Source organism: Chaetodon trifascialis, chromosome 14 (genome assembly GCF_039877785.1).
Source record: "Chaetodon trifascialis isolate fChaTrf1 chromosome 14, fChaTrf1.hap1, whole genome shotgun sequence".
NCBI lineage: Eukaryota > Metazoa > Chordata > Actinopteri > Chaetodontiformes > Chaetodontidae > Chaetodon > Chaetodon trifascialis.
This window is the reverse complement of record NC_092069.1, coordinates 985,167-1,011,227: the sequence shown is the minus strand read 5'-3', so window position 1 is coordinate 1,011,227 and position 26,061 is coordinate 985,167. Positions and strand designations below refer to the sequence as shown.

Here is a 26,061-nt window from a genome sequence, read left to right as displayed (position 1 = left end):
GGTTGTTGGTCCGTAAGTACGAGTCTCTTTGTCTTCCTCTCCTTGTTAAGAAAAGTAATTTTTTGTCCTTCGTTTTTCCAGCCTCTCATTGTGCTGTGTTTTTCTTTTGTTTCAGTGTCTGCCTGCCGCTTCCACGCGTGCCTCGTGTCATACCCGCTCCGTTGGTGCTCCTTCTGTTCATCCACTCTGTTCTTCATATTGTTAATAAATTATTCTTGGTTTTACACAATCCCTGCCTCTAGTTCCTGCATCTCTGGGTCCTAATACTCGGCGGCTGCTAAGCCTAACAGAATAATCCGGTCAGTATGGACCCAGCAGTTCCAGTGCGCAAAGCAGTGACCATGCAAGGCACTTTGCTGGGCCAGCATGAGAAGCTGCTGCAGGCGTTGTGTGAATCCTCGCAGCATATGGCGGCGCAGGTTGCCGATCTGTCTCGCCACATGTCTAACCTTTCCAGTTTCTTTTCCGGTCCGTCACAGCCCGCTGTTAACCTCTCCGAACCTGCACTCGCAGATTCCCTGGCCACGAACCCCGAACCGTTTGACGGCACTCAGGGTAAGTGTCGAGGGTTTTTGTTGCAGTGCAACATCATTTTTCGTCAGCGTCCCCGAGCATTTCCGTCTGACCGCTCGCAAATTCATTACGCTTTCGGGTTACTGCAAGGCAAGGCGTTGACGTGGGCAGAGGCACTGAACTTGTTCGTGGACATTAGCTCGTTGACTTTTCCTGATTTCGAGAGGAGGCTGAGATTAGTCTTCGACCATCCAGACCACGCGGGTAATGCCTCCAGCTGTTTACTTCGGCTTACTCAGGGCTCTCAAGCCACCGCTGATTATGCAGTAGATTTCCTCACCATTGCTGCCGACTCTGGGTGGAATGACACTGCTCTTCAGGGTGTATTTTTTCATGGACTCTCCGAGTTTTTGCAGGAGGAACTCGCCACCAGGGAGAAACCTGCAGACCTGCACACTCTCATCAACATGGCAGTCCAGGTAGACAATCTGAGGAGGGAACAGTCTCGGCGCCACTCTTCCCTTCCCCCTGCACAGCCGCCACTCCGTTGGCAGAGATCAACGGCTGTCTCTCCGGAGCCCAGGACTGTCCAGCCTCTCGCTTCTCCACCTCCGCCTGCCGACAGGGAGGAACCCATGCAGTTAGGCAGAGCACGGCTTTCCGCTGCGGAACGCCAGCGGAGGATCGCCGTTAGTGAGTGTGTGTATTATGGACAAACTGGCCATATCCTCCCTGCCTGTCCCATTCGGCCAAAAGGCAGGGCTCGTCAGTAGGTTTGGGGGTACTGACGAGCCCAATCAACCCCAACCTTGAACTCCCCAAATCTCGCAAGCTGCAAGCTCGAGCCTCTCTGGGTGTGGGAGAGGAGGTGTTTTCTTGTCTGGCTCTCATAGACTCTGGCGCTGAGGAGAACCTCCTGGACGAGTACTTGGCCGCCGACCTGGGCTACGTTCTGGAGAAGCTGGATGAGCCAATCAAAGCCAACACTCTCAATGGTGATGTTATGGCCAAGGTAACGCACCATACCACACCTATCAGGCTGACTATTTCAGGGAATCACCATGAGGAGATTTCTCTTTTTGTTGTCCGTTCACCACACTCACCCATCGTTCTTGGTCATCCCTGGCTTAAAAAGCACAACCCCCAAATAGACTGGAGCCAGGGAAAGATTTTGGGTTGGAGCTCTCTGTGTCACACTGTCTTCGTTCAGCCATTCCTCCCACAGGCGGAGACAATGGAGTCTCTGCCAAACCTCCCAAACCACTGGACCTTTCCCTGGTCCCCGCTGCCTACCATCATCTGGGGGAGGTGTTCAGCAAGGAGAGGGCACTGTCTCTTCCTCCTCACCGTCCCTACGATTGCGCCATCGACCTCCTTCCTGGCGCTCCTCTTCCCTCCAGTCGACTCTACAATGTGTCACGTCAAGAGAGAGAGACCATGGAGAAATACATCCAGGAGTCCCTAGCTGCGGGGATTATCAGACCCTCCACTTCCACGCTTGGCGCAGGGTTTTTCTTCGTGGCTAAGAAGGACAAATCCCTCCGTCCATGCATAGACTATTGGGGCCTGAATGAAATCACTGTGTGTAATAAATATCCCTTGCCACTCATAAACTCTGCCTTTGACTCTTCTCCAAACTGGACCTGCGCAACGCATATCATCTGGTGCGTATCAGGGCCAGGGGTGAGTGGAAGACCGCGTTCAACACATCCTTAGGACACTTCGAATATTTAGTCATGCCATTTGGGCTTACCAACGCCCCTGCAGTTTTCCAGGCCTTGATAAATGATGTTCTCCGTGACTTTCTGAATCGCTTCGTTTTTGTCTATCTGGATGATATTCTTATTTTTTCCCAGTCCCTGGAAGAGCACGAGTCGCACATGCAACAGGTTCTTTCCCGACTGTTGGAGAATCGTCTGTTTGTGAAGGCCGAGAAGTGTGAGTTCCACACCGACACTCTCTCCTTTCTCGGCTTCATAATCCAGAAAGGTAACCTGAAGGCTGATCCCGAGAAGATCCAAGCCGTCACAGAGTGGCCAGTCCCTGACACCCGGAAGGAGTTACAGCGCTTCCTGGGCTTCGCTAACTTCTACCGCAGGTTTGTCCGGGACTATAGCAAAATAGCCTTACCCCTGACCAAGTTAACTTCTTCCAAAGTGAAGTTTGACTGGTCAGCGGAGGCTGACAATGCATTCTTGAGACTTAAAGCACTGTTCACTTCCGCTCCCGTGTTAGTCCAACCCGACCCCTCCAGACCATTCGTGGTCAAGGTTGATGCTTCTGACACGGGTGTCGGAGCTGTTCTCTCCCAGTACGCTCAGTCTGACAATCGTCTACACCCCTGTGCTTTCTTCTCCTGTCGTCTCTCCCCTGCAGAGCGTAACTACGATGTCGGCAACCGCGAGCTATTAGCCGTGAAGCTCGCCTTAGAGGAGACACTGGCTGGAGGGAGCGAAACAACCATTCGTGGTCTGGACAGACCACAAGAACCTCTCCTACATCAAGTCAGCCAAACGCCTGAACTCCCGACAGGCCCGCTGGGCACTGTTCTTCAGTCGCGACTTCACCCTAACCTACAGACCAGGCTCCCGCAACACCAAGCCAGACGCTCTCTCCAGACAGTTTTCCCCCTCCAAGGACTCTGGGGAGCCTGAAAGCATTCTCTCTCAGCAACGCATCAGCAGCAAAGCTGCTCATTTCATCGCTCTCCCTAAACTTCCCTCCGCTCTAGAGACCGCCGATCTCCTGGTCACACACGTCTTTCGCCTACATGGCATCCCTGCTGACATCGTCTCTCCGTGGCCCTCAATTCTCCTCTCAAGTTTGGAAGGCGTTCGCCAAAGCTCTGGGGGCCACGGTCAGCCTGACGTCTGGATTCCACCCAGAATCTAACGGTCAGACTGAGAGGGCCAACCAGGACCTGGAAACAGCACTCCGATGTATCTGCACGGACAACCCCACGGACTGGAGTTCCCTTCTTCCCTGGGTGGAGTACGCCTGTAACTCCCTCACCTCTTCGGCCAGCGGTCTCTCCCCTTTTGAGGTCTCCCTGGGCTATCAGCCACCTCTCTTCTCTGCTTAGGAGGCCGAGATTGCTGTTCCTTCAGTGGCCGAGCACATGAGGAGGGTCAAGGAGATCTGGCAGTCGGTTACCAGAGCCCACGAACGCAGTCAGGAGGTGAAACAGCGTGCTGCTGACCGCCACAGGGCCCCAGCTCCTGCATATCAACCAGGTCAGTCAGTTTGGCTCTCAACTAAAAACATACCTTTAAAAACTGAATCCCGGAAGTTGTCCCCCAGGTTCATCGGCCCATTTCCCATAGTCAAGATCATCAACCCTCAAGCCGTCACCCTTAAGCTCCCTGATTCCATGAGGATCCATCCTACCTTCCACGTCTCCCAGCTTAAGCCGGTCTCCATCTAGCCCTCTGTGCCCACCTACCGAGCCCCCTCCTCCCCCCAAACTTCTCGACGGGGATCCTGTCTTCAATGTCTGCCGCCTAGTGGACGTAAGACGTCGTGGCCGGGGATTCCAGTACTTGGTCGACTGGGAGGGTTAAGGGCCAGTGTGTCTCCTCTCCCTTTTTCCCTGTGTGTGTGTCTGTCTGTCTACCCCTGGAGTCATGGCTGGGCAGCCCCTCACCTGCTGCTAGCTCCTCCCACGGCGACTCACCTGCATTCACTCTCCTTTCATCAGGGAGAGTATAAAAGACATGGACCTTCTTCTCCTCGTTGCTGGATTATTCCTCCTTCCATGGTCGATGTCTGGTTGTTGGTCCGTAAGTACGAGTCTCTTTGTCTTCCTCTCCTTGTTAAGAAAAGTCATTTTTTATCCTTCGCTTTTCCAGCCTCTCATTGTGTTGTGTTTCTTTTGTTTCAGTGTCTGCCTGCCGCTTCCACGCGTGCGTCGTGTCATACCCACTCCGTCAGTGCTCCTTCTGTTCATCCACTCCGTTTGAGTGCGTCTTTTGTTTGTTTATTTATCCGCTCGTTGAGCGTGTTTTCTGTTCTTCGTTTTTTTAATAAATTATTATTGGTTTTACACAATCCCTGCTTCTGGTTTCTGCATCTCTGGGTCCTAATACTCGGCGGCTGCTAAGCCTAACAACAACTTGAAATATTAAAACAGCCTGGAAACATTTCCAACCTGTTTCACAGGGTGTGAACACACAGCATCCAACAACATTTGGTTTTTATTATAACTGGACACATTCAAATCATTTTAACACTGGATGTAATCCTTAAACATGAACTTGACTTTGAGTGTGTGTGTTCTTTCTCATACAATATTCAACACCTGACCACACAAGCAGAAAAAAAGGACAGAAAAACAGCAAGGGCTAGAGTAAAGTTGACATCATACTTCTTTAGAATGCAAGGAGGTTTTTAAATGTTTGTAACTTGTGTTTTAGTTCACTGTGGCCCAATGTGAGAAGTACCTGTTGGATGAACTGGAATGTGTTCTTTGTCCACTTTTGATAGTTAAGATGGAGTGCATAGGTGAGCCCAAACAAAACACAGATGGCTTTTGGTAGGTCTTTCATCCTTTCTTTCACTTTTATGACTTTGATTATGACTTTCACTTACGCTGGACTGAGGTGGAGGGAAGGTTGGAGTACAGCACCTTCCCTTTCAACAAGGATGATCCCAATGTCCAGGTGCTGGAAGGCATCATCATCAGAGTCCTATTGATATGAGAGGACAATCATGACATTTGTTATTAAATAACCACCAGTGAAATTAAGATATATAATTTAATCACAGAAAAGTCAGATGCATTGAGATAGGAATGATTGGTTGACTGCTGGAGTTGATTAAACATACAGATCAACCAAAGAAGTTGGATAGAACTGCACAATTAAGCTTTTAGCATCAGAAAAGTACATGTTTAAGGCTATACTCACATTTTTTTCTCAAACACAGGAACTATCAAGCTATGATGACAGTTAAGATTTTTTTTTTTTTTTAGAAATGAAAAGGCTGCTTACAAAACCCGGCTTATAGAAATCTGCTGGGATGTCTCCGTGGAGAATAGGAAGTCCTCTGAGGACCAAAGTCCTAACATCAGTTGTCTCTTGAGTCTTTTGGTGAATAAAATGACAACACAAGTTCCAATTTGAAATTAATGTAAGGGATCCGGATGAATAATGTAAAATGGATTGCACAGTGTATAGACTAGAATATTTAGTGACATTATATATATAGGTTGTGAAAAAATGCAATGCAAATGTACTGTAGATATGAACCCACCATTGACTGCTGTAAAAGCTGAGCTAACAGCTGCCCAATGTTGCCTCTCTTAGATCTAAATATCTCAATGAGACAAGGACTGTGCTGATCAATGCCATTGTAGAATTCCTGTTTGAGGTTCCTCCCCACAATCCTTTGGAACTCTAAGTACACCTGAAAAATATTAAACACAGAGAAAGCACAGCATTACATTTAAAAATAAAAATAAAGTGCATAGGGACACCAGATAAGGTGAGCAATCGAAGTTAATTGTGATTCCTGCATCCATAGTTTTCTTTGCACTCATGTATCATGCAGAGAGAAAAAACTAACATTTGTTTTATATTTCCATTGTACATACCTGGTCCTCAGTAAAAAGAGCAGGCCACAGTTCCAACATCTGGCTTATTTCAGGCTCACACTGCACCACCTCTTTCCTTCTTAGTGCAAAGGTCAGATCCATTTTCTGCTTTATAAGCTGCTCATTTGGTGTTCTTTTCTTCATCTCATCAGCTAAGTCTCTGCGAACACCCTCGAGACTTGCCTCATCACACCCCTCGGGAAAGTTGGGCAAGTCGTTCAGTTCACCCTTTTTTGCCTTTTTACAGTTTTTCTCAAATGCTAAAACACAAAAGCCAATCCTCTAAACCAAATGACCAGTTGTCTAAACACATTTACTAAATCTAGCCATCATTTGCCAATATCATAAACACATTTCACACGAAGGCACAATTCACAAAACACAATCCTCCGTTCTCATAAATCTAAACACATTTTTCCTTACTAAAACACAAGTTGCAAAGGAACTCTGCCCATATTCTCAAATGAAAGCTCATGTGATGCAAAATGCTTGCCACAGTCAGCAATATTTGAACACAATGAACACACCTGGCGTCATTCATTACACACATTGACTCAAAATTGAAGACACCTGTTGCTAATGCTGTGACCACATGTATAAAAGCAAGTTCAGAGTGCACAGTTTACAGAAGATTCCAAACAAACACAATGGATGAAGGCAGAGTCAGGGGAAGAGGAATTCGAGTCAGAGGAGGGAGAGGAGCTGGCCATGGAAGAAGAGGAGCAGGTGAACGAGGAAGAGGAGTTCAAATCAGAGGAGGAAGAGGAGCAGGCCAACGAGGAAGAGGAGAAGGCCCAGGAGGGAGAGGAGAAGGTCCAGGAGGGAGAGGAGAAGGTCCAGGAGGAAGACCAAGACAACCTCACACCATCATTACGGACGAGATGCGAGCAACAGTCATTGACCATGTCATTGTCCATGGCATGACAATGACTGAAGCAGGACTAAGAGTCCGTCCAAACCTGAGTAGGTTCACCGTGGCCAACATTGTCAGGGCATTCAGACAACACAACAGGTATTGTACTCTATTGCTTTCTTTGTCACAATACAGTTTTACAAGCCTGTGAAAGTAGTCTATTGGTTTCAAATCAGTTGTTATTGTAAAACATGTCAATTGACAACACATGTTTCTGTCTTTAGAGTTGAAAGAATGCCATATAGAGGTGGGAGGGTTGCAATATTTACAGCGGCACAAGAAACCCTCACTGTGGATATGGTTCGTGAGAACAACCTCATCAGACTCCGGGAGATCAGAGACAAAGTCATTGCCGATAATGTCAACTTTGAGAGCATTGATGATGTCAGCTTGGCCACAGTAGACTGAGTTCTCCAGCGCCAAAAGATGCGGATGAAACAGGTCTATAGGGTTCCCTTTGAGCGCAACTCTGCGCGACACAAAGACCTACGTTACGAGTATGTGCAAGTAAGTATACATCCATGTTCACAGTACAGTTAGTGGACATACTGTGTTGCTCAGTGGCCTACATTACTTCTGGACAATACTGTGCTACCTGATTGACTGTTGTTCTGAACACCTGTGCACTTTCACATTTTCACAGAGGATATTACAGTTGGACACGATGGCCAGACCTCATGAGTACCTCTTCCTGGATGAGGCTGGCTTCAACTTGCAGAAACGAAGGCAAAGAGGCCGTAACATCATTGGCCAAAGAGCCATCACTGAGATTCCTGGCCAACGGGGGGGTAATATTACTCTTTGTGCGGCCATGGGTTCGGAGGGGCTTGTCCACCGGCATGCTGTCCTTGGGTCTTACAACACCCAACGTCTCCTCACCTTCCTAGAGGAGCTAAGAGACATCCTCCTGGACCGCCAACAACACCATCCTGGGCCCGCACATCCTATTTATGTGATCATTTGGGACAATGTCCGCTTCCACAGAACAAACCAAATCAGAGAGTGGTTCACCACCAACAGTAACCAGTTTTTAAACGTCTGTCTGCCACCCTACTCCCCTTTCCTGAACCCTATAGAGGAGTTCTTCTCATCGTGGAGATGGAAGGTTTATGACAGACAACCATACACTAGAGAGAACCTCCTAAGGGCAATGTAGCTGGCCTGTGTTGACATCCCAGTGGAGGCCTTCCAAGGATGGATTCGCCATTCCAGGGGGTTTTTCCCATGGTGCCTGGCAAGAGAGAATATAGCCTGCGATGTGGATGAGGTGATGTGGCCCGATGCAGCTCAGCGACATGATGCCGCACAGTGATTGTAGTGTGAATAAAGTAAATAAAAAAACTTCACACCCTGAACATGTTTTCAAGAGTACTGTTGTGTGCAATAGATTCTGTTTTTGCATTTTTGAGTTGTGTTACAGTAGTGTACATGCAGTATTTTCTATAGATTTATACTCTTCATATGAAACTCACAAATCTAAATGCCTAATCCTCTACAGAGATCTAAGAAGATCTGTTACTGTAAAGTTTCTAAAAATATGCATTGGCAGTTATGAAACAAAGAACCTTCTCACAAATTGAGCATTGTGTTTTCAATTGTTTTGCTGTAGTGTGTAATGATGTGTATAGTGTTTACATTTTTGAAAGCTTCGAGCTGCTCTTTTGGTGTGAAAGTTTGAGTTTTGAAGTGAGAAGGTGTGGTTGTGTTTATGTAGCTTTAGAAAAGGGTGTTGTGTTTAGACATTGGGGAACATAGAGGAAACGTTTGTGAAATGTGTTTTAGCATTTGAGAAAAACTGTAATGTTATTTGCTGGCTCTCCTTCTGTGGAATGTCCTCCCCGTTTACCAGCATTGATTGCAACGTCCAGACACCCTGATCTTCTGCACTTTGTTCTGTAATTGGCCATTTTGTATTTTAAACTATTTTTCCAACCACTGCATCGACTTGTTGAACCTTGTTCTTGGAGACAGGGGTGTTTGCTGATCAGAGCTGCTGCCACACTTTCAAACTGTGCATTATTTGGGTACGCTGTAAAGCTGTACATGCTCTCGGCTTTTTTTCAAGGATCTCATGTTTTATGTCTTTTGATACTTTGAAGTGTGTTCTGTCCCTAAGATACAGCAGATCTGCTTGCCTAAGTCTGTGCTCGACATCAACTGAAAATGTTGGAATATCAAATAGTACCGGCCACTGTGTCTGTCACTCAGATGAGTGTGATAGGATGTCTGTATCTGCTGTGCTGTGTGTGTCACTTGCGGGATCATCAGATGTTGAGACGGGGACAAGTTCAACCATGGGGATGTTGGTTTCTCTGGAAGATCTTCCATATCTGTCAGATTACAAAGTTCGTTATTGAATTCAGGATCTCTGTATTGGAGAATGCAATTGTAGTTAAGTTCCAGTGCGTCCTTAAGCTTGATCATCAGCTCCTCTACTGTAGCAGGCCTTGTATCCAGGGTGATCTTTCGTATGTCTGCTTCGGTGAGAATGACCCTCAGGGTCATCTTCTGGATAGCAGTCATCTTAGGTATAGAAAAAACAAACAAGCATTTCAGCATCAGAAATATGCAAGGTAATATGTGGTTACATGAATTCATTACTTTTTTTTTTTTTTTTTTGCAAATGTGGCAGTAAAGCTACAATACAGGCATGTTTATATGGTGCAGTTCATGATCAAGAAAAAAAAAATTGAACTTGAAAAAAGCTGCAAAATGTTGACTTTAAGGCTCATATTTAGATTCAGATAGGAGCCATTTTATACATTTTAACACAAAATATAACAGTGGAGTGTCACTATTAAATTGTCTCCAAATCTATATGCTGACAGAGGGAACACGTCATTGAGCTCTTTCAGTTGCACCACACGCAGAGAGGGGTTTGTGGTTTCACAGAGCTCAAAAGATCTGAAATGTTCATGGTACCAGGCGGTCATCACTTTGCAGACAAACAGGATCTCTGTGTTAATTGTCACTATCTGTTTTATCTGCTTAAATTTAGGGAGGCCTGAGCAAGAACCAACAGAGATTACCATGTCAGTACAATATCTAATCCCATCCACAAAGACAGAAGATGCCACAAGAACTGTTGCAAGCTGAGGAACTCTCTGAGAAAATGATTGCTGGACATTCTCAGGGAAAGATGTGAGTGACGCTGTAGTAACCTTATCCATTTCAACTGATCGCCTGAAAAATGAACTTGTGTCTAAATGGTAAGCCATCATTTTCTGATGCTTTGCAGCCAGTGTAAGAGGCACATTTCTGAAGTTGTGAGCATTATGAATAACCTGCTTGAAGAATTTTTGCTTTCCCTCAAACCGCATTGTCCACACATCTGGAAATGGGCCAAATGCCTTAATCATCTCTGGGTAATGCTTGACAAAGTGGTGTTTTGGACGTAACCTGAAATCCGGGAACGTAGTTTGCAACAGTTCTCTGTGTTCTGACAATTTGCAGTCAAGGAAATGTACTGACTCTTCAGTGTGCTTTGTTGCTGCTGCTAACTCAACAATATCTTTAAGGAGCATCAAAATGTTCCATGCATTATCCCCTTCGGGCACTTTATGGCCAATGAGAAGTGGGAGCAATCTGATCAGAGCCCAGTCCTCATGGCCATTTCCACCTATGGTCATTTTGGTAGAGAAGCTCTGTGGTATAGGCTGAGGCTGGTCAGTTTTGTCAGTGAAAGAATATGCAAATGTTTTGATGGCATGGTTCAGTGTTTCTAAAGTGAAATATTTCTTAGCTATCAGGTCTGAAATACAGAGCGATAACTCGACAGGAACAATGCCTTCCAAAAGGTCATGGAGGATGCCCGGGGGGTAACCATGAACAACATGAAAATGCTCCAGGCTGTCAGTCAATACACATCCTCATTTCACACCATACTTTTTAGCCACAGTGGGGTCCTGTTGTACCGCTTGCACGTGCCGGTTGTGGGTGTCTTTAGTGCAAACTTCAAAAGCACCTGAATTCACCTCCTTCTCTTGGATTTCAGTCCTTGTTGCCATGCAGAACCTGCAGAAATGGTCCACTGCAAAGCTCTCAAAGAATCCTGCCAGAGAATGAGCAGCCAAGTTGTCAGCAGCCACATACAACACTGTGCCTTTGACACAAGCTCCCAACTTCTCAATGAGCAGACCATGTTGCTCCAAAAAAATCTGATCTTGAATTAGAGGATGGAGAATTTTAGCCTAGCCATATTCTCTTACATCAGAGGCCTTACACAGAAGACCTATGTTTTGATGGCACATTGGCTAACACCCAATATACAGCATTCATTTTATGTTTCTTTTTAGACGTCCCTAAAGGACTGGACACTTCAAAATCATCTGTGTAAGGTCCTACTGCAATTTTGGACTCCACCCCTTTCAGGAGCGTATTTTCTCTACAGTATGAACCATCCCTGTATGTACTATACTCATGTGGGACATGTTTCTGTGTTGGAATAGCTTTGTCTAAAATGTCTGTCCTGTTCAACATTTCCTGCAGCATTGCATTCAATGGAACATACACAGCACTGGAATTTTTTGCTCTATCAAGAACATACTCCACTGGCTTAACCACTTTGAAGTTTTTGCTTACACATGCTGCTCTCTTTTTAGTAGTTGATAATGAGCCACCTTTGCTGCAAAATTTCATGAAAACATTGCTCTCTGAAGCAGCCTTGCCTAATTGTCTCACAGTTGAATCACCTACATCTATATCATTCTGAATGTTCCTCACTGAAATTTCCAACAGTGGCTGGGAAAGTTCACATATCTGTGAAAGCTGCTCTGTGATTTCAATTCAATTCAATTCAATTTTATTTGTATAGCGCCAAATCACAACAGAAGTTGTCTCAGGACACTTTCCATATAGAGCTGGTACAGACCAAGCTCTTTTATCTACAAAGAAACCAACAATTCCCCCATGAGCAAGCACTTGGCGACAGTGGCGAGGAAAAACTTCCTTTTAACAGGCAGAAACCTCGAGCAGAACCAGACTCTGGGTGGGCGGCCATTTAATTGAATTAAATGACTTGAAAGTGCATACACATTCTAGGTGTAAGCAGGGTAATGGCACAGTTCTACAGTAGCTGCCATGTTTTAATCTGTAATGTTTTAACAGATAGCCCCTTTTCTCAGATATATATTCACAGTACTTACACTTCCACTGCATCTCCACACCTCACTATAACTTTAAAAGAATCTGTAGAAGCAGAACATGAGAAAGGTATAAAATTAATCACTTTGTCAACATCAGTTCAAGAGTCATCAGAGGGTTCTAGGACATCACTGATGAATACAAAATAATGGTGCAGGTAGAAACCAACAACATTTTATGATACAACATACCCAATCAACAAGAACACAAACCAAAAGTTTGTAAAAACACGGTAACATTGAACAGCAGATCAACCTCAGAAACGCAGCGTGATTTGTTGTTTACATTTTAATGTTTTTTATTTGTTAATGTTTTAGGCAGGGCTGTTGTAACATTAGCTCATAGTGCGCCCGTGATCTAAGGTCACCAATGCTCTCGGGTCCGCGACGGAGTGGAGACGTAACGCATGTACTGGGCGAGGGTTTGATCCGTTGGTCGGAGCTAACGGAGTCGGAATATGTGGAAAACGTACAGACACAGAGACACTACACTATATACACTATATATATATATAGAAATAAAAATATATAATTATTACATATGTATGTGTGTGTATACAGTATATTATATTATATTATATTATATTATATTATATTATATTATATTTTAATGATTCATTTATTTGACTATCCACCTTCTGAAAACCACACTACCACACAGTAGAACACAAAGAGCACAGTTGACAGAAACATTTTGAAAAAGTCTTTAATGAAATCGTGGCAAGCAAACATCAACAAGGATCAACCAAATAAAATCAGTGACTACTGGGGAAAAAAAGCAAGGAAATGTGCAGAGGGGTTCACTGATAAGAGTCTCTGGGTTGGGCCATGCGGCTGGTCCATGGCGCATGAAAAAAAGAGTCTAAGGCCTCTGGAAATGCTTCTTTGCTGCCTCTGGGTCATACTGAGTTGGCGCCTGTCGCTTTGATGGGGACTCGAGCGGTGTGTCGCCACATACTTTGTGTCGCTCTCCAGCCGCTCTTGCAGTGTCTGGCAGAGTTGGGAGAGGTAGGACAATCCTTCTTGCTTCCAGCAGCTGTAAGAGAACGACCAGAGCAATCACGGCGACTTTGGTCTCCATAGTGCTCCGATCAATTGCAAACACGCACGTGATAATATATTAAAGAATAATAAAAGAAGACAAAACTTAAAACGGAAAAAAAGCTCACATTGAGCGGGAGCTGCTGTAACAGACTGCCACTTGTGCAGTGCCGGAAATAGAATGTTAAATGGAACGTGAACAGTTACCAAACGTTCGGAACGAAGTGCAATAAGAATAAGAAAGGTTTGGCGGCCTAAAAACTGCACAATATAGTATTAAATGCTAACGTTACTTACTGCAACTTATGCACCCGTCTCTTCGTCTCCACAGCTGCAGTTCGGTCGGGGCTGCTCCTCCAGAGTGAGCAGTCTGGCTTTTATCTCAGCCATTCTCCTCACCAATCAGCTGCATTACCAACCGAGATTGTGATTTACTTATTTTGGCTTATCCACAAAGCAAGCATTCCCCTAGTTGTGAGTGTGAGTGTGAATGGTGTGTGTATGTGCCCTGCGATCGGCTGGCGACCGGTCTAGGATGTACCCTGCCTCTCGCCCGTTGACAGCTGAGATAGGCTCCGGCCCCCCCGTGACCCCGAAAGGGATAAGCGGCATAGAAAATGGATGGATGGATGGATGAGCTGTGGTGGATCCTGTATAAGAGCAACAGCAAATTCATAGATGAAGTAAAGAAGAGATGGGAACACTTCTGTACCAAGGTGCAGTTTTATGGTGTTTGGAAGAAAGTGATGAAGCCACCCATGACCTTTGATGGAGGTAAGTCATTTGCTGTGTCTCTAATACACCATGTAGCTGTTTTCTCGGACATGGGTGTGAATAGTATTGTGTATGTTGCTAATATGTAATGTTGATTAAATAACCCTGATTGATAATACATCATGGTGACAAAATCAGAATTTTCATGAAAATGAACCTGATAATGGTCACGTTTAGGAAGGGTAACTTTGAACAAAAAAACTGATTTGTTCTGTTCCAGTGGAGTACGCCATAGCGCTGTTCAGGGCACTCCCCACACTCCCTCACCAACTGCACCACCTAGGAAGTGGGGACATGCCAGTGAGGCTTTGCTTCATGTCCTTCAGGTAAGAATTTGTTCACATTTCTTCACATTCAACACTATATTATATTTTTTTGCTAGTATGTCTGCAAAGGTTTTTACTTCATGCTTTATCTTTTGTTAGTCTCTAATGGTGCATCATCTCTAGCAAGTACGCCAACAGTTCCCAAAATATGTTGCGGCACAGTCTTAAAACAGTCACCGACACAAGAACCTTTTTTTCCCATAATGATTTTATTGGCAGACATGTTTTGGCTTTTTCTTTAGGCCATGTTTCTTTCAGTGGTCCAATCTTTAAAACAGAAGGAAGTCTGCTTTCATATACCACATGGATAGTAGAATTGCTTCAGTTATAAATATATGTATGTGCCTAATGGTGTCCATCAGTTTCAGAAGTAGGACTGCTCTGGCTGTTTTTCTGTCAAACCCTAAAGAAATTTCTAATTTTTTCTTTGTTATTTTTCCTTAGCCAACAGAAGATCCCACTATCTACCTCCAGATGTGATCTCTCTCCAGCCCTGTTTTCCTCTTTGATGGGTCCCACTGTCTTGTCGCAATTGAAACCACTCCCATCACCACATCACCAAGGAAGTCCTTAGTGAAGGTCTGCTTTATCTGATGGCTTACTATTACACCCTGCATCTTACATGTCCAAAGTGTGTCGCAACCCTCCTTTCTATCATTCAGACAGAAATACTACAGGATGCTATCCATGCACGAGACACCACACCCTTATACAGAAGACCCATGGCAGAATGGAAAGATTTTATTTTATTGGGAAGTAGAGCTGTTCAGGGTTACTAGTAATATGTATAGTTTAAAAAAGGGGGGGTGGGAGGGAGTCACATCTCTGTGTTCAAAAGTTTGTCATTAAAAAGAGAAAATGGGAATGTTAAAGATGTGAGTTTAAATTCTTCCTGTTTGGTTTATCCAATTCAATGTACTTGGTGATTTTTTATTTTTTTTTCTCAACTATCCAATCATCTTTTGTGCCGCTAATGTTCTGTCCTATAAAGTGGGTTTCAGTAGTTTTAAGTGTTTAAAAAAAATAAAATAAATCGGTTTGAAAACATGTGACTGGTGATGGGAGGAACACAAATGTAATGTACTACTTTACAATTACTTTTTTCCCCCTGTAACTGAGTGTCAGGGAAACTTATTCAGTGTTTGGTAATGATGACAGTAAGACATTACATTACATTATAGCCATTATTACCTCCACAGATGTTTTATGTTGCAATGCCCAACTGAAGTTTGATGGAATTGTTATTGTAATTGGAATTGCTGATTTTGAGAGGCAACAATTAATCTGTCTGTTTTTGTTTTTGCTAACTACCCCAACACTGTGTGTTACAAGGCAAGCAGTTTAATTAAATAAATGATTGTTGACAATATTGATTGTGTGCTAAATTTCATTTAGTGTAAATGCTTAATCCCATTTGAAGACAAAAAAAGCTAATGATAACTTGAATTAAGAAGAATCATCTTGTTTAGTAGCTCTGGTTTTAAAATCTTTTCACCCAAATTAAGAAAGAAACAACAGTGAAAGAATTGATTCAATTTTCAATTCAATTCAATTCAATTTTATTTGTATAGTGCCAAATCACAACAGAAGTTGTCTCAGGACACTTTCCATATAGAGCTGGTACAGACCAAGCTCTTTTATCTACAGAGAACCAACAATTCCCCATGAGCAAGCACTTGGCGACAGTGGCGAGGAAAAACTTCCTTTTAACAGGCAGAAACCTTGGGCAGAACCAGACTCTGGGTGGGCAGCCATCTGCCTCAACCGGTTGGGTGAGAGAGGGAGAGCAAGAGAGGGACAGACAGACAGACAGACAGACAGACAGACAGACAGACAGAAATGCAGTCAGAGAGAGAGAGAGAGAGACAGAGACAGAGACAGGGACAGAGACAGAGAGACAGACATGCAATCACAGTAACAGTGACAGTGGATGTAATAATAGCAGTAGCAGTTGCAGTGGATGTCAGGCAGGACCAAGGCAGGAGACGCAGCTGAAATCCACAATCCAGATTCAGCCACTGTGTAACCTGCAAGACGACAAAGCACAGAGACTCTGTGCTTTGTCGTCTCACGGTGTGGTCTCACGGTGTGGTAGGACATGAAAGCATGCAGATGGAGAGGGACAGAAGGACAGAGGAGCTCGGTGTATCTTTGGAGGTCCCCCGACAGTCTAATCCTATAGCAGCATAACTAGGGGCTGGTCCAGGACAAGCCTGAGCCAGCCCTAACTATAAGCTTTATCAAAAAGGAAAGTTTTAAGCCTACTCTTAAATGTAGAGACAGTGTCTGCCTCCCGGACAAAGACTGGAAGATGGTTCCACAGGAGAGGAGCTTGATAGCTAAATGCTCTGACTCCTGTTCTGCTTTTTGAGACTTTAGGAACCATAAGTAGACCTGCATTCTGGGAACGCAGTGTTCGAGTGGGGCAATAAGGTACTATGAACTCTTTAAGATAAGAAGGTGCCTGGCCATTTATGGCTTTGTAAGTAAGGAGGAGAATTTTAAACTCTATTCTAAACTTTACAGGGAGCCTGTGCAGAGTGGCTAGTATTGGAGAAATATGATCTCTCTTCCTGGTTTTTGTCAGAACACGTGCTGCAGCGTTCTGGAGCAACTAAAGAATATTCAGCAACGAATTTGGGCAGCCTGATAGTAAAGAATTGCAATAATCCAGCCTGGAAGTTACGAATGCATGGACTAGTTTTTCTGCATCATTTTGAGACAAAATATGCCTGATTTTTGCGATATTACGTAGGTGAAAAAAGGCTGTCCTTGAAGTTTGTTTTACATGGGAGTGAAAGGACATGTCTTGGTCAAAGATAACTCCCAAATTCTTTACAGTGGTGCTGGAGGCCAGCGCAATGCCATCCATAACTGCTATGTCATCAGAAAGTGAGTTTCTAAAATGTTTAGGGCCTACTACTATAACTTCAGTTTTGTCTGAGTTTAGCATCAGAAAATTGCAGGTCATCCAGGTCTTTATGTCATGAAGACATGCATGTAGTCTAGTTAACTGACTGGTTTCTTCCGGTTTCATTGATAAATATAGCTTGGTATCATCTGCATAGCAATGAAAATTTATTGAGTGCTTCCTGATAATCTTACCTAAAGGAAGCATATATAAGGTGAATAGAATTGGTCCAAGCACAGAACCCTGCGGAACTCCATAGCTGACTTTAGTGAGCACAGAGGAGTCGTCATTAATGCGTACAAACTGAGAGCAATCTGACAAGTAGGATTTAAACCAGCTTAGCGCAGTTCCCTTAATGCCAATGAAGTGTTCCAGTGTCTGCAATAGGGTGCCATGGTCAATGGTGTCAAATGCAGCACTAAGATCTAATAAGACTAGTACAGAGACAAATCCTTTATCAGATGCAATTAGAAGGTCATTTGTAACTTTAACCAGTGCTGTCTCTGTGCTATGATGTACTCTAAATCCTGACTGGAAAACCTCAAATAAACTATTATTGTTTAGAAAGTCGCACAGCTGATTGGCAACTGCTTTTTCAAGAGTTTTTGAGAGAAAGGGAAGGTTGGATATCGGTCTATAGTTGGCCCCTGGATCAAGAGTAGGCTTTTTAAGTAGCGGTTTTATCACAGCTACTTTAAAGGACTGTGGTACGTAGCCTGTTGATAAAGACAGATTGATCATGTCTAATACTGAAGAGTCAATTAGAGGTAATACTTCTTTAAACAGCTTTGTCGGGATTGGATCTAAAATACAGGTTGATGATTTTGATGATGAAATTATTGAAATTAGTTGGTGAAGGTCGACAGGAGTAAAACAGTCTAAAACTGTGACAGACTGAGTAACAGTTTCTACGGTTTCTGTGTTTGAAGACAAAACAGTCCCTGTTGATGGCAGGAGCCGATGAATTCTGTCTCTAATAGTTAGAATTTTATCATTAAAGAGGCTCATGAAGTCATTACTGTTCAGAGCTAAAGGAATATATGGTTCAACAGAATTATGGCTCTCTGTCAGCCTGGCTACAGTTCTGAAGAGAAACCTGGGATTGTATTATTATTATTATTATTATTATTATTATTATTATTATTATTATTATTATTATTATTATTTTCCTCTATTAGTGCAGAGTAATAGGCTGCCCTGACACTGCAGAGGGCTTTCCTGTATATTTTAAGACTGTCTTGCCAGGCAGTCCGAAATTCTTCCAAATTGGTAGAACGCCATTTCCTTTCTATTTTCCGTGAAGTTTGCTTTAATTTGCGGGTTTGCGGGTCTGTTTAATTTTCTTCTTTTTTAGGGGAGCAACAGAGTCAAGTGTCATACGCAATGAACCTGTAGCACGATCAACCAGGTAGTCAATCTGGGAGGGACTAAGGTTAGCATAGGAATCCTTTGTTGTATTGAAACATAACATTGAATTAAATACTGATGGGATCATATCCTTAAATTTAGCTACAGCACTATCAGACAGGAGTCTGGTATAAGAGTTTTTGCCTACTGGCTGGTAGTCTGGTAATATGAATTCAAAAGTTATTAAATGATGGTCCGATAAAAGAAGATTCTGTGAGGATTAAGTCTTCGATTTCAATGCCATATGTCAGAACAAGGTCGAGGGTGTGGTTAAAACAGTGAGTCGGTTCATGTACATTCTGATGGAAGCCAACTGAGTCTAATACTGAGATAAATGCAGTGCTAAGGCTGTCATTATCAACGTCGACATGTACATTAAAGTCACCTACAATAATTACTTTATCTGCTTTAAGGACTAAACCTGATAGAAACTCCGAGAACTCAGCTATAAATTCGGAGTAAGGACCAGGAGAGCGGTATACTATAACAAATAAAACTGGCTGCACTGTTTTCCATTTTTCATGAGAAAGAGTGAGAACAAGGCTTTCAAATGAGTTATAGTCGAGTTTAGGTTTGGGGTTGATCAAAAGGCTTGAGTCAAAAATGGCTGCAACTCCACCTCCTCTGCCGCTGCCTCGAGGAATGTGAGTATTAATATGGCTCGGAGGAGTAGCTTCATTCAGGCTCACATACTCTTCAGGACACAGCCAGGTTTCAGTCAGACAAGCTAGTTTTGAGTTTATTTGACTTAATACAGTAATTGAAATGAGTGTTTTACCTCTTATTTCAAGAGCTTTCTCACTTTTCTAAGGCCTAGATACTTTTTCTTATTTCAAGAAATCTTACCAAGTGTAATTATCTTACTGCACTGGCAGATAATTTCACTTGTGAACTGAAAAGGAAATGCAGGAGTGCAGAAAGAAGGTGGAGAAAAACCAAGTTAACGGTTCACTATGAAATATACCAGGATCAACTCAAAACCTACAATAACTCAGTCAAACTGGCAAGAAGGGCTCATTTCTCAAAACTCATCGCAGACAATAAAAACAATCCAAGGTTTCTTTTCTCCACCTTCAATCTTTTAACCAGCACTGATATTAATAAATCCTCCATAATACCAACTGAGATCCTCTCTGAGGAGTTTGCAGACCACTTCAGAAGTAAGATTGATAACATCAGATCTAGTCTTTTATCCCATCAGAATGCTGTTCTTAATACACCTGGATCACTGCTTTTACCCGAGGAAACACTGTAGAGTTTTAACCTGGTTGATGCAAGGGCCCTTGGTCGAGCTTTCTCCCAAGTAAACCCAACAACCTGCCTCTTAGACCCAATTCCCACATCACTTTTAAAGACATTTTATGAATTCTTTGAGGAACAGATTTTAAACATAGTCAATTGCTCTCTTCAGACGGGTGTCTTCCCCACTGCCTATAAAACGGCAGTGGTGAAGCCCCTTCTGAAGAAGAGCAATCTAGACCACAACATTTTTAACAACTACAGACCTGTATCCAACTTACCATTTTTAAGTAAAATTTTAGAAAAAGCTGTTTTTAACCAAATAAATTATTTTTTAATGAGAAACAATATTTTTGAGAAATTTCAATCTGGTTTTAGGATGAACCACAGTACTGAGACAGCACTTTTGAAGATTTTAAATGACACCAGGTGCAATTTAGATAACCAAAAACTGACAGTCTTGGTCTTACTGGATCTTAGCGCTGCCTTTGATACAGTAGACCATCACATTTTATTAAACAAAGTAAAGCACCTGGTTAGCCTCTCTGGTACTGTTTTTAACTGGTTCCGCTCATGGAACGATCTTTCTTTGTAAGTATGGATACATGTTCCTCCAGAACACATGAAATTACATGTGGGGTCCCCCAAGGGTCAATTTTAGGCCCACTTCTTTTTAATCTCTACATGCTTCCCTTGGGGGATGTCATCAGGAGACATGGCATCAATTTCCACAGTTACGCTGATGATACACAGCTGTACATCGCTGTGTCTCCTGATGACACAAGGCCACTTGATGCCCTTCTGAACTGCATTTTAGATATAAAGTCATGGATGGCAGATAATTTCCTCCAGCTCAACCAGGATAAAACAGAGGTTTTAGTCATCGGTCCTGAAGGCCAGAGAGAGAAACTTTTATCAAAACTACAAGATTTTAAACCCTCACAATGTGTAAAGAACCTGGGCGTTATTTTTGACTCTGAGCTCACTTTTATTCCCCACATAAAGAATATGACGAAGATAGGTTTTTACCATCTTAAGAATATAGCCAGAGTCCGCCCGTTTCTCTCTCAGGCCAGTACGGAGGTGCTAATGCATGCTTTTATCTTGAATCGTTTAGATTATTGTAATGCCCTGCTCTCTGGTCTTCCTAAAAAGAATATCAATAGCCTACAGTTATTACAGAACTCAGCCGCTCACGTGCTGACGAGGACCAGAGGGTGGGAGCTCGGGTTCAGATCGGGGAGGCCGTTCCTCCCAATCACACCCCTCCAGGTATCACTGTCGCTACCCACGTGAACATTGAAGTCCCCCAGCAGAACAATGGAGTCCCCGGTTGGAGCACTTTCCAGTACCCCTCCCAGGGACTCCAAGAAGGCCGGGTACTCTGCACTGCTGTTCGGCCCATAGGCCGAAACAAGAGATAAGCTCCGGCCCCCCCGCGACCCCGAAAGGGATAAGCGGCATAGAAAATGGATGGATGGATGTATCTTCTCAAATCAAGTTTTTATTTCTTATATTTAGATGGTTAATTTTTGCAGTGCAGGGTGGATGGCAGATGTACAAACTGCAGGACTGTGACAACAAAATCTAGTGCATCAAGACAGTGGTTACATTTAATAACTTTGGTTAAGGTTCAGGAAAGGTGGTCATTGCTGCTGACTTTTTCCATATCAAAATAGACCGTCATTAACTGTACTCCCTACCAGACAATAGTGAATTGCTAGATTGCCTGTTTGGGCAGAATCTTCCTCTATCAACTCTCCTCTCATCTTGAAAAAGTCTTCTGGCACCTTATCAGGACTGTCAAGTCTTACTGTTCATTAAATTGAATAGGGGCTTGTGTTCAATGATCAGCTTAAAACTGTCAAGGCCAAACACGTACTTCTCAAAGTCAAGTCAAGCCAAATATTCTCTTTCTATCAGAGCACATCTGATCTCTGTGTCTTTGTCTCCTGGAGTCTTTTTGAGCAGTAGGCGGGGGGTTTCTAGTCCTCATCATACTGCTGCAACAAGACCTTACCAAGCCTGTAACTGCCAGCATTAGATGACAACACAGTGGGGCTGGTAGCTTCATAGAAGCACAGTACAGGTCTAGATGTTAAGGCAGACTTCAGTCTCCAGAAGGTGGTCTGCTGTACTGTCCCTTCAGCAGTTTGTAGAGTGGCTGTCCTGATGTCAAGAGCTTGGCCAACTTTGGCCAACTACAAGGCCAAATTCATTCTTCTGGGGAAGGACCTTTTCTATGTATCATTTGTATCATCTTCTTAATGGTGCCCTCCTCTTCCAAACGATGCAGCTCTTTCTTTACTAGAGTCATAAGAGGCAGTGATAATCATCTAGCAGCGTACACAATATATGGCTGAGTGCCTCCCTTGAGAATGATTCAGTTCAGTCAGATCAGGTTCAGTTTTGAGCAATCCACTGGTTCCGAACATGTGGTGGTTTGGGGTTTTTGTATTGTTTGTGGAGATTCTGGCCTCTGGTGTCTCACTCTCCCTCTCTACTGTGCAGGTTGAAGTGCGGATATGTGAGATAGTAAAAAACAAAGTTACATAAAATATGAACATACAGAATATGAACAACACATTTTTCCTTCAGGCCGCTAGAATTTACATTTCAGCCTTTTGTCTGCACTACTGTACACGTGATGTGCAGAGAATGCATGCATGTTCCTTGCAGACGTATATCTTGCATTACACACGTGTTGCAGCAGCTGTTGATGCCCTTGGAAGGCACCGTCTTCTCTCAATATGAGGTTTCACCGTAACCCAGCTGCTCCAGGAAAATCCTCCTTCGACTCAGTTTTCTGCTGCTCCAGTCCTTGTTTATTTCACTCCATATTACAAAGGCATTGTAGGCGCTCACATCAACGATAATGAAGAAAATTACAAGGGGCCAACCGGCAGTCATGCATCGGCAGCTGTATGAGGCTGTGACCTTGTCCAGGTTATCAAGTCCTCCCTTTGTCTCTTTGTAGTCCAAGACCATTTGTGGTTTTCTGTCTTCTCTGGTACTCAGGACAGCATCTCTGTGCATGGTGCTCATCAGCAGGACATTTTTCCCTTTCTTGGGGTAATAGGAGCCGACAGTGGCTCTGTCAGTGAAGGCAAACATTGGAGATATTACCGTCTTGTTCTTCATCACAAGCAGCTCAGGGGTAAGCTCCGGCTTGTTTTTTCTCACTTTCCCCAACATGGTAACTTTCTTTTTCAGCAGTTCTTCTCCCAGGGCATATGATGTGAAAAAATATCACATGTAATCTTATGACTATCAGTCTTTTAGCCATGTCAAGTACCACCCTCATGCTCTGATTTTTTTCAGGTGCTTCCCCAAGGGGATTTACCAGTGTACACCTGCATATTCCAGGCAAAGCTGGACCTTGCATCACATGCTGCCTATATTTTGATACCATATTGGGCCGGTTTGCTCGGCATGTATTGAAGGGACAACACCCACGAAATGCAGCCAGACATTCATCCACAGTCACGTGGGGGCCTGGATTGTAAAGAAAGAGTAGTCGCTTAACCCTCTTTTCCCATACATCCCGTATTGCTCCGGGTTTGTCACACTCTCATCGGCCCTGCCTTGTTTCTCTGTCCTCAAAGTGTATGACACAGGAGAAAACATGGAATGTATTAGAGACATGGTGTCTGGAAATATTGCCCTTCCAGTGTCAGCAGTCCAGAGGCTTGCTGTTGCTTCACCTTTTGACTTGTACACTCCTGCCAAAATGAACAACCCAATGTACGCTTGCAAGTGTTTCCAATTGTCCCCATACTCACATCTCCCCTCTCAATTTGTCATCTCAAGTATACCCTTTTTGATTGATGGTGTTATGAAGAGCTCAAATGGTGATTTTATATCTGGGACATGGCTGACAATGTATCTGGTGGGGCCTGGAACCATTTTGATGACATTAGCAGCATTAAGTCTTGCCTGTTGTTCAAGTGGCAGACCATAATTTCATTCCATTTTTGAAAGGTAATGTGTTTGCTGGTGGTTGAGAGACAACACTGAGGGTCTCATTCTCATCAGAGGAGGATGCCTCATAATCAGTTTTTGTCTTCCTTACGTGTACTTTGGTCTCTGTTTTGTCAGGCCTGGTGAGATTATGCTGCAATGCTGCTGCTGCTTGATCTAAAACTGTGTTTTGTGAGGTCTGATTCCTGCCTGCCCGCCTCCTAAGTTTTGGACTGTTTTGTTTGTGTGACACTCTTTGTTATTTTGATTTTGTGTTAAATAGTTTTTACCTCCTGCGGGAGAGACTTTAGTTCTTGGATACAGTCTCCAACATGACCGACAAAATCCTCAGTATTGTTGCAGAAATTCCATCTGTGAAATACCTTGTACTGCACCCAGGGGCAAATGATATTGCGAAACGACAATCTGAAGTGCTCAAAACAGGTAAACTGCTAAATGCAGTGAGCTCTCTGAATGCTGAAGTCTTCTTCAGTGGACCTTTACCACCAGTCAGAGGAGGAGGAGAGAGATTCAGCAGATTGTTGGCAGTAAACAGATGGCTTTCAACTGCATGTGATGTCCACTCAGTGCATTTTATTGACAATTTCAGCTTTTTCTGGGACCGCAGACATTTTTTCAAAGGAGACAGACTTTCCCTAAACAAGTCAGGAGTAAAACTTTTTGCCTCCAGCCTATCTTTCTTCCTGTGTCACACTGTTCCCACTCCCAAGGACAAGAGACAAGAGGAATCCAAACAAAAGCAGCAAACACCAAAACATGAAGGAGAACCAACTCTCCCCCCGCCTGTATTCTCTAACCATGAGGGATACCGGAGTAAAAAAGGGGATGCCTCATGTCCTCCACCAGGGGCCACTGCTTGTGAGGATTCACTGACTCCAACCACTAAAACTCCACCTAGGTCACCATCTCCAACCACTAAAACTCCACCTAGGTCAGCAGCTTTCAGTTATTATGCTCCTCACCTGTGGAACATTCTCCCTGCACACCTGAAACTGTCAGCACATTTAAATCAGAGTTGAAAACATTATTATTTGCTACAGCTTTTACTTAAATATATTTGCTCAATGATTTTAATCATTCTAAATGCTAAATTATTGTCTTTTACTGGCTTCTATTTTTAATTTTCCTTTAATTGTATTTTATTTTTATTTTTCAATTCTCTTCTAATCTCTTCCTTTTTTTGAAATGTATGATTTTATTCTATTTTTATGCTTCTGTAAAGCACTTTGAATTGCCTAGTGTATGAATTGTGCTATACATATAAATTTGCCTTGCCTTGCCTTGCCTTGCCTTGGCTTTTCATTTTTTTTTTTACAAATTACTAGGTGGTTGAAAGATCTAACAGACTGACATGCTGCACTGTCTTAACTAGACCCATCTTAACTGCATCTGGGTGGCTTAATTTGCTAAAAAGAACAAAATTTGTAACATTATACTTGAATATCATGAATTTGACGCAAGTATCAGAACACAAAGAGCAGAATCAGAAAACACACATAGTGACAAAACCACAACCATCACGTTATGTACATTTAGGTTTAAAGTGAGCAATGCACTCCTGTATGAGTGAGACTGATCTGATGCTGATACATGAGTGAGTATCATAGTACAATAACTGCTTAAACATAGATTTCTGGCTAGTTTTCCTAATGTGCCATGTTTCCTCAAACTACCAGTAGTTTCCTTATTCACATTCGTCATTCCCCTTTGTTTATTTGTTAAGGTTAAGTAATTGTTCTTGATTGGCATTAACATAGCCAAATGAGAATTTGAAATAGCTAATATTGGATGGCCCTCGGGCCTCTGTGTCCCAACCCACCAGAGTACTTATCATGCCTTCCCCAGATGCTTGGCAGCATTGTTGGAGAGAGCAGTGCTTGCTGGTTCTGTAAAAAACTGCTGTATAGCTTTTGATGATATTGTTATGAGGAAGATCAAAACTATGTGATTCATATACATAGGCCCATGTTGAATGAAATGTTCTGAATATTTATGTGTAAACATGACTTCATTTGAATATATCATTGCTTGTCATTGTCGGATGACCACATGAGATCTCCCCTATAGGGTGGCTGCTGTATTTTCAACTGTCTTCCCCATTGGTGGAAAATGAATGAATTAGCACTTCTTGTCCAGAAAGACATGAAGGTAATTTATAATATAATTATGATGATGTATCAGGGATCAGATTAGCATTTTCAATTTTTGCATGTCTGGGTAAATAT

At 43.2% G+C, this 26,061-nt stretch overlaps 1 pseudogene; it reads right to left on the bottom strand.

Moving 5' to 3' along the window:
• Positions 1–22,548: 22,548 nt before the first annotated feature.
• On the bottom strand, positions 22,549–23,761 carry LOC139341990 (piggyBac transposable element-derived protein 4-like; annotated as a pseudogene).
• Positions 23,762–26,061: the final 2,300 nt, after the last annotated feature.